At 42.0% G+C, this 15,008-nt stretch overlaps 1 protein-coding gene across 4 annotated transcripts in view; it reads right to left on the reverse strand.

The window, feature by feature from the left end:
* Window positions 1-15,008, reverse strand: part of chrm3a (cholinergic receptor, muscarinic 3a) — an 86,747-nt gene that overhangs the window by 29,697 nt on the left and 42,042 nt on the right. For all 4 annotated transcript variants that reach the window (XM_086045875.1, XM_086045876.1, XM_086045874.1 and 1 more), the window contains exon 2: window positions 10,839-10,979. The gene's annotated coding sequence lies outside the window, so the exon portion shown is untranslated. The remainder of the gene's footprint in view (window positions 1-10,838; window positions 10,980-15,008) is intronic.

Raw genomic sequence — 15,008 nt, forward strand, 5'->3', positions numbered from 1 at the left:
TCATCGCTTTTTGCCCTCTTTGGTTCATGTTCTCTCTCAGAAGTGTTTTTTGCATGGCGTTTTGTAAACAACTGATTTAATAACGTGGCGACTGTCGATACATTATGGTCATATTCTTTGGTGAGATCAACCAAACGCGTCCATTTTTCATACTTTTCTATTATCTCTTGCTATGTTTGTATGGAAAAAACCCCGAATTTCTCCTTTCTTTTCTTAAAACTATCGGAACACCTCATGGCCCGAGGGGCAAATGACGAGGACGCCGCATAGACGTATCTATCACATATATATCTATCTACCTGTCTTCACACATAGACACATGCGGTAGAGGTCCCTCTTAGCCAATGGGATGCCAGGAAGATGCTAGGTAATAGCCAATGGCAGAGCTGCTATGAGTATGTTGCGTTCAGGAAACTCCGGAGCTGCGAGTGGCAGCCCGTACTATATTTTTACATTTCGTATCCTGAAATTTCTTTCGTAACAAGAGGCAATATTTTCCTGTTGAGGGGTGTCGTAACTTGAACATTTCGGAAGAAGAGACGTTCGTAAGTAGAGGTACCACTGTATATTGTAAAAACCCATAAAAACAATCTCTTATATACTGTATGTATAGAAAAACAATAGAGGGGCAACACCATATTATGAATTGTTCCACAAAACATGACTTCTCTTGTCTTTGTTTTGGTTTCACATACTCAACATATTTTGGGAAAAGAGACATCATCAGGGTGTAAAATGTCACACCGCAAAACACAACAAACCGTCTTGTTATTTTCCTTGATACACAAGCAAACTCCTTATCGTGTGATCTCATCCTGATTCGCTCCAAACAAAGCAGAAAAATTTTCAACGTTCCAAGTTTGTTTGGTTTATTTCTTGCCCGAGGCTGTCATGTAAAATGGCAAAGTTCTTATCACTGCTCAGAGCGGCACCGCGACAGATCGCTGACGGCTGCTGCAGCTGCTCCCTCGTAAAAAGCCACTCTGGCAAAGCGCGGAGAGGCGAGCAAGCAGGTAACGAGTGGAATTAGTTTGCTTAATGGAGGAGCTCGGCCGCTCCGGGGAGAGCTGACCTCAGAAGTCGACTAAGTTGTCGCCATCCCTACTGACGGGCGACGCTCACCCGACATCAGCCAGGTTAAATTGGGTCAACTGCTGCAAGTCAAAGCTGTCACAAATAAGCTCCTAATTTAATTTCTAATGTATGTATGCAGGGGTGAAAAAGAAACACCTCCAGCAAGAACTGCATGCAATTTCCTAAGACATTAACACAAATTTCCACAGTCCTCAGCTGGCCCCTGCTCCAAACTCTCCAGAATTTTAAATATGTTTTTGCATAATCAGTTCGAAATCAAACACAAAAGCTCCCTCGCAAAGGTAATATCCTTTCAGTGGAGATTTAAAGATATTCTAAGTGAGCACTTCGAAGTCCCACCAATTACTTGTGCTCCTCGGCGGTTGCGCTAACGTAATTAGCCAGGACATTATTTCCATTGATGAAATAGCCGATAAGCTGACACAGAGACTGACTTGGGGGGAATCCATCATTTAGAAGAACCTTTATTGGACATAAGAGAATGTTTGCCAGGCTAAGTAATGCAATCTTGGCTTTCTGTAAAGTGCAACGCTGCGTGGGTCACACGGCAGAGGCGTACAGTCAGGGCCTACAAGGCCTTCTCAAAAATGCTTTCTCAAAAATGGACCTAAACTTACATGGAACACTAACAATTTAGTTCCAACAGTCTTTTGCCTTTATTTCGGAGCATGTGTCTTAACTGCGCAGCTTCCAGTCATTAGTGTTTTTTTGGGGGGGTCCAATCAGAGTTCTACGGGGTCCCTAAGGTTACATGGAAGTAAAAAAAAAAATAGCGTTCCCTCGCAAAGATTTGCAAAAATTGCGAGATAACACAAATTTGTTCGTCATTCATATTTTAGTCTCTGCTAGCTCTGATTGGCCGTTTGATATTCGGTTAGTCAGCTAACCCTAACCCTAACAATGTCTTGAACTGGAATTATGACTCGTCGGAATAAAATTGTAGATATCTCAAATTGGAATTAGAGATAACTACAATGCAGTTACGGGTATCCGCGTTTCACATCACAGACGAATGCAAGTGAATTGTAATGAGAAACACCATAAACATGAACGGCAAAAGTGACGTCATCTCTATTTTGAAGAATGTCTTTGTGGAGATCTGAATGTTTTTTACTTGGCAAAAGTGAATTACAGATATCCGCGACAAATATTACGTTAACCGTTCAAAGGTCTTGTCGTAACATAAGTCTGCGTATTAGCGTCTGTTCCATGGTGTATTTATGGGTCAAGGGACCACAGTGTATTGCTAATATTCAAAGACAAGACAGATTTATACCCTAAATCCCCCAAATCAATCACTCTGAGTGCAAAGGATTAAGTTAGCATTTCTGAATACTAAATAATGGCTAATTGCAAATTATCCCAAGCCCCCCCAGTGGGTGATTATGTTAATCGGTGAATATTTCCCCTCAAAGCAAAGCGAGCAGGTGGAAATTCCTGCTCGAAGGCAGACAAAGCGAGGACGAGTGCCGCGGAGTAAGCGGGAGACCGGACGGATTGGCAAGTCCGCGCGCGTTTATCCGCACGTCCACGTGTCGGCATTTGGTATCAGGCCTCCAGACGCCGCTGCCATTTGCTCCCCTGCCAATCAAAGGCCACTGAGAATGCCAGTCCCTCAGAGGGCTGCTTTACAGACAGCTCACCTGACAGCCATCGTATCCTCCTCACAGGCTAGCATACCGCAAGCATTCATTAGTCACCAGGAGTCTGCATAGCGTATTGCTAAGGTGAATTTTGGAAAACAAATGCGGAACATGTGATCCTCTGTAACAAAAACAACGACGTGTCACGCTCGGGGGGGGTTTAACAGGATTTTGCACAAAGAGTGCGGCAAAATATATGCAGATGACTGATATGTTTGACCGTTACTATCTGAAGAATCTTTTGATCGCATATCCTCCCAAATTTGTACATCTACATGTTAAACATCTTATCTAACGATGTATCCCGCTGCTTCTCAATTAAGCAAAATCGCTTCAAGCGTCGAAAATAAAATCCTCTTCGTGCAACTTACAACTAGGAATGAAGTTGCAGACGAGCAAAGGGCGTTCTTCAAATTTTTATGATCCTATGAAAGCGCCACAAAAGCAGTGATGGGAAGTTACGGCAAACAAATACTTTGTTGCTGTGCCTCAGTAGATTTATTCGTTATCTGTACTTTACTTGAGTACTTATTTTTGTGATGTAAATGACACGTAGTCCATGTCAAGAATAACAGGAGAAAGCTTAGTAGCAAACTTACAGTATTTCATAGAATAAATCTAAAAGGTCCTACATGGTCCTCTCTGACACTTGGGCAAGAGGAGCTGAAGAACATGAAGTAAGGAACAAAAGACCTGAATCTCATAACAATGTATCAGAAGGATCAGCGGTAAACATGTATATATAATCACATTTGTGTTGGTTGTTCCTTCATTCCTGTTTCAATCTTTGAATGTTAGCTAAAAAAAAAGAAGAGACCAAGCTAAAATCGTGAATCTTAGATTAGCGCCCAAGGCGAGCATAAGAAGATACCTTCTTTTTACTTGTAAAAAAGACAATTACATGTCATTTGTCTTGATCTCGGAATTGATAGTGTTCACTTCTGTTTAGTTTTCACAGTGGTAAATGGCTAATGGTGTCTAAAGATAACAATCTGCAAATAAAGTGAAGTATCCACCTAGACCTAGATAGGGCAGTCGCAGACGACTTTCACTGCTTGCATTTGAAAACAGACGTCTATTCTTTCAACTTCGTACGTCGTTCAAACGGGCTTGTACCTTTTTGTCAACCTCTGCGGATGACTACACAGAGGCAAAGTCAAGCAGGGTTGAGCTTTTATTGACTGATTGATTGAGATTGCAAAAAAAAAAAACACGGACGCCGACAGCATGGACCAAAGTCAACCAGGGAGCATTAACCAATATGAGCATTTATTCAGTGTGCCGAATTGTTTTATTAGCAAGAACCAAGAGTTTAAATGCTCAAACAGCTTGCCATAGGATATGTTGGTTTCACACGAGTAATGATAAAGCTGTGGGCTACGGTTCCTGTGACATCACCCTGATCAGCCATTACCTGAAAGAATTCACTCGCATCTGATGAGCTCAATTACTGGGGATAAAGTTGTTTGAGAAAGAATACGCAGGTGCTATTATACGAGAAATAAAAGCTTGGTGCATTTATCATCACAGAGGTGGAACAAGTGCCAGCAGGGTAATGGCTTTTTCAAGTTATTGACATGCTGGTAATGAAGTGTCTATAGGTTAGGCAGCTATGGGTTAATGGAAGAAATCACGCGGCAGTTGGATGTGGTGTTGCTTGTGTCTTTACATGCCCAAAAAAGCCCCCCTCCCCCACCTCCATTTATCCCGTTACGAAAGGTGAAATGAGGATTGTGGATGATATATGGACATCATCTGACACTGAAATTCATTCAAGGGATAGCCCCTGAGGGGACTGAGGGACAACGACTCATAACTTCCAAGAATACTAGCTTGAACATTGGATTGGAAGATTTACAGAACGCGGTCATGGATGATAAACTCGGTGTGGGGGGGTTGGGGTAATATTATGTAAATTACCGTGGTGTTAGTAACTATGGGGCCGAAGTGCAAGAAAGGCTCGCTCACAGACACATTTTCAAAAATAGGTAGATAACAGAACAATTATTTAGTTGGTGGGTGAGCAGGAACTCCAGAGATTTGTATCCAAGCTGTTAAAAAGTCAATTATCCATAATATGCCCCCTGTAAAAAATGGCCGACACAAGTGCAAGAAAAGGTCTTCAGGTGCATCGTGGAAAAAAAATTGCATTGCTGATTCTGGCACAGATTAGCATAGCCTGTAAAGAATTGCTGATATCACTAAAACAGGCTATACTAATTAAAGCCAGAATCATCAATCACTGATCTTCAGACCCCGTCGACCCTCAAAGCGGAGGATAGCTTTTGTGTTCCGAGCTGAAGCTGAAGTTGGAAGTGAATCAAACGTTAGTGTCAAGAGAGGAGCAGATGGACGGGAGAAAAACAAGATGGCTCGGCTGCATGCGGATCAAAACAAAGCTTATTCATGGCTGAAATGTTGACGATGAGCTTTCATTCCATACCATCCTTTTTCACGGCTTGCTAAAGGCTTTGAAGGGTCCAACACTTGGTTGTGCGGGCGTCGGATACACTTGCAAATCCTCCTTCCCTCGTGACCCAAGTTAACATGTGTTCGACTACAATTCGGAAGCAGAGAGCAGGAAAGATACTGCGTCCCCTTGTTCTCCAAGTTGTTATCATCACACAGACGCCATGTTAGAGTTGTACAGCATGCAAAGACTTACGCCAGGTCTTGCCACATAATGACACCGTCATGTATGGTCGACCTCAGTAGAGCGTAGAAAGAACAAGGAAGACAAATGGCAGGTCATGGGAAATTAACAAGCAAAACAACTTGTGACTAAACTTAAGAGGGGAGCTGCGTCTGCAGATAAGCTAACACTTTTTTTCAGGCCCTGACTCAGCCTTGTAGCACTTTGCTCAAAGACGAATTGCCGCAGTTTTGGGGAGCTTTTTCTTCGATCATGCATCAGCCCGATGATTATAAAAGGAGAACGCTGAGCTCGAGTACTAAGGACGCCTGTCTGGACTCAGATTCATACAGCATCAACGATGTGACGTTGCCTCTGTTTGCTTTGGTTTGCTCTCTGAATCTTTTGACAATAAAATAGTCCTAGAGTACAGCTCTTGATCACAAATGTCCGACAAGCCTGAACATTTCAATTCCTCACCTTGCGCTGTGGGATAGCAAATACAGCCCCAGTGACAATTTATCATCACGATCATGTCGAGCAAAGATCAAGTTCTCATCACCCCAATGAGACTTTTATCATAGACTTTGACGGGAGAAGAATTCCTGGTGGATTTTGTAAACCAAATAAGTAAACTGGTATGGTAGAAGGTCTAAAGACACAAATTTGGGGCCCATTTAAAAAAATACTTGAGGTTGATCGTTTCTTCAACGCTTTAGGGTTTGATGCACAATAACATTTCCGATGATACGGTATCTACTGAGTTAGCAAGGTAGAGCATGTTGTTCGCACGTCTGTCGCACAGTTCTGAGTTTGGCGTTTGAATTTTGGCAGCGGCTTTCATGTGAGGAATTCACATGTTCTCTCCATGCTAATGTAGGTTTTTTTTTAGCATCTTTCCACATTCCCAAAACAATCATGTTAGGTTCAATGAAGACTCTAAATCGTCAATAAGAGCGAATGTAACTGCTTGTTTATCTATAATTACCCCGTGACTGGCTGGGGAGCAGTCACAGGCTCCACGGCACCAATTGAAAAGTTCCGTGGGAACCCCATGCTCGCTATATTACCATAATCTACCGGAATATTGTATATTCTTAGTTGAACTATTTAATGGATGCCAAAAATATTGAGACGGGGCCGTGGATCCTTTTCTGCCACATGCAGAAGAAGGTCTTCCCTATCCAAAATGGTTGCCTGTTCTTATACTCTTTCAGCCACGCACACACAGGGTGGGTGACTTTGCCAAGCCCATATAACAATGTGTGGCTCCAAGGTCTTAACTGGATTCAGTGTGCCAACGATTGCTATAGATAGAGAAGGTCATAGCGATCCCACGGCCTCACTCAAGTCATGAATCTAATTGTGTGTGCTAAAGAGGCATAATCTAACAAGGGTGAGTAGGGAGAGTCTCCAGTTCAACGGTGACCCTAGTGAGGACAAGCAATGGTTGCATCTAGTTTCAAACCAACACATGGCATTGCAGGTAAAAAGATTGTATTTTCCAAACCAGTCAAAGCAAAAGGAAGTGTTGCTGGAAGCATTGTCACTGTCATCATGAATTCATCCTCCAGGGTAACAATTTGACTGCATTGCGTGTTCGCGACGTCTTGTTTTGTGGTTAAAGCAGCATTTTTGGAAGAGATTTAGCAGAAGATGCAGATGGTGCTTGACAGGCCTAGAAAAGCAAAAGAGTGCTGAGGGCAGTTTATCCCTGCGCAAGGTGGAATCTTTGAAATTTTTTTTTCTTACTTGTAGGAGCAAATGGAGTCTGAAAATCTGTAGCGGATAATCCCCAATGGAGAGCAATGAGCATTAAATATACAGTGTGTTAAAATCCTGAGTAGGAACCATTGGGATTTGGGCATGGGGGCGGAGAGTCTTGCAGGAAGGTAAATTTGAACGACAACCGTGTTCTTGTTCACGTTGCGTTCTGGAAAATGGAGGTACCCGGTGGACACAAACCGGGCATTAACTTCTCACTATTTCCAGCAGTTGAAATGAAAAATATATACCGGTAAGTTGGATTTCATATACGTCTCGGCAGAAGTATGGGAAATCAATTTTAAACCCGCCTTGATCAAGTCAATTGGCTTTCTCAAGGCGTCCGCTTACAGAAAATGAAATTTTTAAAAATATATATAACAATGCCGTGAGGTATAATAACTGAGCAAACTTTATAAAGACACGTTGCCTGAGGGCATAACAAGGAAAGTCAAGTCAAACACAAGAAATGAGAAAGGCGGCCAACAATGTGAGCGCTTCAGAGAAAGCGGTCACCGGATGAGTTAATAATAAGGCGCATGGGTGACACGTTGCTTTTGGGCTGTGCAATCCTGTCGGCAATCCAATTGGAGTCATTACGCACTGCCTCCCTGTGTGCAAGCCTGCCCCTGAAAAAACTCCCGGGATGAATGAGTCAAGGTGAGAAGGAACTGGACGATAACTGTCATTGTTTATTAAGCTCTGCCAAGCTATTGTCGGTTAGCTGCATATTAAAGCACATCAAGAAACTAAAGCCAATTTGTTGATAGTTTCCCAAATGTTCGGCCTTTCCAAATGATTTCAAACCAGAATGAAGATATGAATATATGAATATAAATAGCAAATATGTGCCTTCATTAAGCTCCCAAAATAGTATCACTATCCTTTGCTTTGATGTATGTTAACATAGATAGCGACTGGGACAATACGGAATTCTTTGTAAAAGATCGCACTGCCGGTTTGTTTGAAATTAGATTTCAAATGACCCATAATTGGGTTGGGATGTTCAAGTATTTGTGTTCAGATCTTTCAGTCATTCAGTGTTCCCCACACTGAACATAGTAGGTAACCTTATATTTGCACTCCCGTTACGTTACGTTCTCAAGGCAGCCTGCGACAATATGGAGGGGTGGGAAAAACGTGATTGCCGTGGGTGCCCGTCAAGATTTTAAAAGCCCTTATCCCACCGAGCGGCCAACAAATGCGAGAGTTTGTATTTATTTTCATACAATGCCCGCCGTGGCAAATGATTCTTTTAAAATGTGTGTGAACGAGGGTGACAAATGTTCACATCTTTAGTAACTATTGGTCTGTAAATGTAGAACAGTTGCTCACCTCCAAGACTACAGAACTATTGACCTCCTCCAATCATGTTTTGACATCCAACCAAACCAATATCGCCCTCCGTCTCTTGTGGCGGATGCTTTGCAATATACAAATAACGCAAAGTGAAAATATTCGTCAGCTGGTATTTCTACACAAAAGACTTTTGTTTGAAGGGATTTCTGCGTCACATCTAGCAACATAAACGATTAAAAACCTCTCCCCCCCAAAAAACATGAAAGTCATATAAATTGGGCCAAAAGTGAGCGGGCAGCTCCATTGCTTGAGACAGGCAATTACAGTGGAAGGAATGAAGTGACACAAGTGGTTTATCGGCGTCTTCCCGCCTTAGCCCACCCAAATGCGCTTGTTGGTATCTCTTGTAATACCAACCTCTCGGCAGCGCCCGGCCAAATGAAGCGCGCGCTGAATTCTATCCAACGCTCCACTGCTCGTAAAGCATGACTCACACGCATACGCACAAATATACACAAGCATATAAACACACGCTGGGCGACACGTTGTAAACTCGCTGAACTCCAATCACACTAAAGGCATTTACACTCGACTCGCTTCAATTACAAATCAGCCTTTTGGCCCATTAATGAAAATGAGGGCTTTCATTTTTCCGATGTTCGTTTCACTTGCGGAGACGTTGCATTGACTCCAACCCCGAGCTGAGCCAGCAACCGAATACATGAATGCAAATGGAGCATCACTTGATTTCCTGCCAAAAAGCGATTTATTTTCAGTCGAAGGTGAAACCGTTCAATCCATTAACCGACTCATTGATGAGCGATAATTGTTTCGGGTCCTTTTTTAAGGTTACTGGTTTAAAGTTTCGTGAAATGAGAAAGTCAAGTATGGTGTTTAAATCACACTTTTTTCTTAATGATATTTCATTCTATGCAATCTTAAACCATTGAGGCCACGGCTGATCCATGTTGACCGAATAACACCATTTTTTTTCCAGAATTACATGACATTTGACTGACATGTCTCACCAAGACTGTAATTTTGGGGCCTGATTCCTTTTAAGGTCCCCTGTACCTTTTCCAAAATGCATACCTGTCAACTTGTACGTTTTCCCCGTATTTTATACCTTTTTTGAGCATTGCAAATTGTGTACGCCGTATAACAATTTTTGTACGGGAAAAAATAAATAAATTAAAAACTCGTTTTTTTGTTAGACCGATCTCGTCTTGCCAATTTCGGCTCTAATCCGGAGCGTCCGTTAGCGATTCCGACTGCAAACTTCGGCCGACTTTCACGAGCAAAGTGCCCCCCCCACCACCACCGCCTCCACCCCCCGTTGAGCGATAAACACTGTGTAAGATTCTATATAGAAATATCCATTCCGTTTCCCCCACCTCTCCCGCTGAGCGATAAATACTGTGTAAGATTATATATAGATACTGTGCACGATGATATACAGAAATGTACGGGCAAATTACAACTTTTGTAAGATTCAGCACAGCCCGGGGTTGACAGGTATGAAAATGTCTCATTTGAAGTTCAGGAAGATGAATATAAAGACCTCTTTCCCAAAACAAGATAAAAGCCAAACTTATAAAAGGTATATCCAGACATTCTATTCATTGCGCACAGATTGCTTTATCTGTCGTTGAAAATGATCACAGCAAGCCAGTTAAGTGTTGTTACAGGATAAAATAAATGTTGACAACATTTGCAGGACGGTTTAAATAAGTGTCATTTTTCTCAGAAGACTCCAAAAGGGTGGGCCCATCTACAAAAATGCCTAAAGAAAGAAGACTGCACTTATGAACAGTTAGACTGCACTGGGCACGAAAATAGCGATGTTCAATTTGATTATTTGATATACCAGAGCTCCCAAAATAAACACCTTTATCTATTTCCACAACTGTAGGACAATTTTACAAGGGTTCCGCAGCTTGCATATTTCATTTGAAGACGAAAAATTGAATTTATGATAAAAATTCACACTTCCTGTATCCTCTAGTTAGGAACTCCTGCTAAGTCGGGGCTATAGCAATGTTCGATTTTTATATAAGATACATTCAGTCACAGGTTTAGGTAAAACCAAACTGATTTATCAGCATTTTTTTTCCCAGCAAAATGTATACTAAATCATATTTAATTGGATTTTGCACACTTTTTACATACATTTATTTATGGCCCATTCTTTTGTTTCACTCCTCCTTCTGGACACTCAGCATGTCCTATACATCGAATCAAATGTTTGGCAGAAGCTCAAGTATACATTCATTTAGCTGATGGGGAAATTGGTCTGCAAATGTCTTTTGTCTCTTAGATGGCCTGAATTTGGATCCTTAACCGTAAACATTGTCACTTCACATCATGCCATTGTGGTGATGAGACTCTAAACAGGCTCAACTTACCAAACATTTTGGGGAGGTGAAGTGTCTGGAGGTCACCTTTGCCTTTCCGTGTCACCGTTGTCTGCTGGGAGGGCAAGATGATCCCCCGCGCAGTGGATCATGGCGCCTACGTGGCAAGCAGGGAGGGAGGGAATTGGGGGGCTTTGGGACAGAGGGTACAAAAAGAAGATAAAACGATTCAACGTGACTAAATTTGGAAATGCGTCGATAGCAAAAATAAAAAACAAGGGCTGAAGCAACATCATATCCTGAGTATAATGTATCGGTACAAGTACGTCACTCCCAAACAGCTCCGATTGCACCTAAGCATCACGTTTATTTATGCAATGTGATTTCATCGAGGTTGTTCTTGAGTAGAGTAACGAGCGCTCCAGGCTGGATAATATGTGTCAAATGGAAGAATGGCATGTCTTTATGTCTCATGAAGTCTTCATGCCTTATATAGTCTCGGTCTAGTGTTGCACACTGCTGGATGGAGCGGGAGGATGACGGAAGCGCACCAGACTACAGAGGCACTTTCTATTATCTATCTATCTATCTATCTCTCTATCTCTCTATCTCTCTATCTCTCTATCTCTCTATCTCTCTATCTCTCTATCTCTCTATCTCTCTCTCTCTCTCTCTCTCTCTTCTCTCTCTCCTCTCTCTCTCTCTCTCTCTCTCTCTCTCTCTCTCTCTCTCTCTCTCTCTCTCTCTCTCTCTCTCTCTCTCTCTCTCCTCTCTCTCTCTCTCTCTCTCTCTCTCTCTCTCTCTCTCTCTCTCTCTCTCTCTCTCTCTCTCTCTCTCTCTCTCTCTCTCTCTCTCTCTCTCTCTCTCTCTCTCTCTCTCTCTCTCTCTCTCTCTCCTCTCTCTCTCTCTCTCTCTCTCTCTCTCTATACATATATATATATACACATATACACACCCATATACAGTATAATAGTATATACATATATGTGTGTGTGGGTGTGCATGTGTGTGAAGGGTGGGCAGAGGTGAAGGCTGAGGCAGTGTAATAACAGTCAAGCAGATGACAAACACATTGAGGTCACTCTAACAAGTGAGCACAAGTGTCTCATTTTCACACTACATATTGAGCCACAAAAGGTCAATGAAGCAAACATTCATCATCTGATTGGACAAAGCGTGACATTTAGCACTTTGGCACCCCGACCATTTTTAATTATTCCAACGTACTCCAGAAACCTTCATAAGCAACAAGGAAATTGGAGACAAATTTCTTCCCAGAGAAGACTGAAGGCGGCGAGAAAGCGGGCCGCTGTAGCCAAGCAAAGACTGTGGAGTCGAACACTGCACAATGCAACCCTTGTCGAATGCATAACATCAGAGCAAGACACGTAAACAGACAAAAACAATGAAGTCAAGCGTGGGTCTTCCCCATTCCGATCGACATTTGATTTCGATTAATTACTCATCCGTACTACAACTTGAGCCTCAGAAAGGTCATTGAAGAAAACAATCCTCGTCTGATCGGAGGCAGAGTGACATTTCTCACTTTGGCACCCAACCATTTTTAATTGTACCAACCATAGACCTCTTCACATTTCAAGCTCACGGACCTTTCATTAACGTCATGGTGTTTCGTCGCTTTGCCTCTGTTACGTCGTGGCCATTTTGTGCCACATTTGCGTTCCCAGAATACCAAGGAATGGCAATTACCTATCTCCCCATCCAGATGGTGTACAGTTGCTCATTAGTACCGGTAATCGGAAATAGAAATAACTAGTGTACATGTGAAGAAGAAAGGTCATGTCATTAGATGACGCTTTGCGACTCTGTCTCGGAGCAAATGACTTCCAAGAGAGAAAATTATATTTTTTTGAGAGGCATGTGCTTCAATTACTCATATGCAGCTTATGATAGACTCCACAAGTAAAAAGAAAAGTGATCAAATTGGATGGTTAGATGATAGATTTTCATTTTTCATACATATCAGGCTCGTCATTTGTATCAACATACTTGTGATTCACGTTTTAAACTTGACCAGCACCGGCAGTAAAGCCAGCTCGATGTTGCAGGCTGATGAATCCGATGACAAAAATATGATTTCATACTTCCATTATCAAGATTCCTGTAACATTTGTTGCCATCATTTTTTTTAATTTATTTTTTTTATTAAACTGGTTAATCAAAATGTATATATCAGTTTGTATCGCTTTTTGATAAATGTATATAGTTTAATAATAGATTTGTAAAAATACTATAAAATTCACAACTTTACATATACATTTAACATTCATCATAACATCATAAATTACTTCACATTCATGAAGTAATTTATTAATTCAAATTAGGTCCTTGAGCACAAAGGTTTGCCCACTCCTGAATTGTGGAATTCAGTCCATTTTATTGTCAAGTGGTCGCACAAAATAAAATCATCTGGATCCAAAATGTTTCTGTATTCAGACGATTTTATTTTGTCACTCGAAATAAATTTGAGTAAATTCAACACTGCATTTCTTTCAACGCACAAAACCATCCAAAGTGGGTCTGTGGATATCCAAAGTCGCCATAATTGCTGTTGAGTACATTCTGTTGTTGGTTTGAAGCCCATTCGCACTGTTTGAAATACTTTCACGAGGAGGGAGGCTCGTTTTCGCCGCGGCCTCGAAGCTCCTGAAGGAGTAGGCAGGCTCCTCTGTATGCATTATGCAAAAGTGCGGTGTGAAAAATGTAGTTGCTGACGTGACGCATATTAAAGCAGGCCCACCGCTTCCTTCCGGCAACAGAGCGGCGGGCACCCGAGCAGCGCCCGCCATCATCTCTCCTCCTTAATGTCCACCTCTGTCTCACCGGGTGGAATTAACAAAATGCTCTTCTGATTTTTTTTCTGACATTCGTCTCCGTGCTGTGCCTTACAAAGTTAAACACAAGTTGTAGTAGCGCATGAAGGGTGAGTGTGGAAAAGGAAATGGGCCACTGCAGCAAGTTGGACACTCTGGAGTATAACACTGCAGAAACGGCGCCGCATTTAACCTATTGTATTATTTGGAACAGGATACGCTGACACACAGCAATGGAGGAGAACGGGGGTCTTCTGTATTTACTTCTCGATATTGGAGACACATTTTATCCAAGAGTACACTGAAGGGGTGAAAGCAGGGCACGGCAGTTAAGTGGAGACTGTGGAATGCACAATATTACAGACAGCAAACAATCCGAATAAGACTCACTAGCAAAAAAACAATAGGGCAGAACAAGGGTCTTCTTTTTTTTACTTAAACATAGGGGACAAATGTTATCCAGCAGGAGACAACGGACTGCTGCAGCAGATTGGAGAATGTGGTGCATCAGTCAGAACCAGACACTGTAAGTGAATGGGGGTCTTTTGTATTTACTTCTCCATATCGGAGATACTGTTTATCTGAAAAGTGGCTGACAGTTGCCAGAAAACAGACCGCTGCAGCAAAGTGGAGACTGTGGAGTATAATAGTGCAGAAATCAAACCGCATTGTACACATTGGTTGAAACAAGGCAGGCTAACAAACAAAAACGAAAAAGCACAACTAAGGTCGCCTCGATTTCCTTCTTGACATTCGAGTCAAATGTTATCCGCAAAGTGGCTGACGGTTGCCAGAAAACAGACCACTGCAGCAAAGTGAAGACTGTGGAGCATCCTCGTTAGCTCTCCTCAAATGTTACAATGTGCTATTTACAGCACTCAAATGGAGAAATGGGCTGGTACCGATACCAGGTTTCGGTATTGGGCCGATAACAGCCTTATATTAAGGTATCAGGTCCTTGTGGAGGCTGCCGATACCAGCCGCTGATACTTAAGGCAAAAAAATTCAATCTTACATCAAGTAAGTCCTCCTTGGCAGTAGTTGGCGCTATATATACTGTGACAGTTTGACACATTTGCGAATCATCATCTGTGTCAGAAAGAAAGGTTTTTGTTCACAAAATTTTGAAAATGTGTGAACTGAAATTTTAAATATCAAACATATTAGAGGTATTGGTACTCAGTATCTGTGAATATTCAAAAAGTGAATACTCGGTCTGCAAAAAAAGTGGCATCGAACTTCCCTACCAATATGGAAGCGGATGACTGCTTTCAACCGTGCAAAAGCATCAATGGAGAGTGACATCATAACAAGAGGACTGAATGCGGCTTAGCGCTACAAACAAAACTTAATTAGCCCGATTCAACAAATGCCAGTCTGTTGGTGA

Source organism: Filicampus tigris, chromosome 11 (assembly GCF_054856515.1).
Source record: "Filicampus tigris isolate MCC_2025a chromosome 11, RoL_Ftig_1.0, whole genome shotgun sequence".
Lineage (NCBI taxonomy): Eukaryota > Metazoa > Chordata > Actinopteri > Syngnathiformes > Syngnathidae > Filicampus > Filicampus tigris.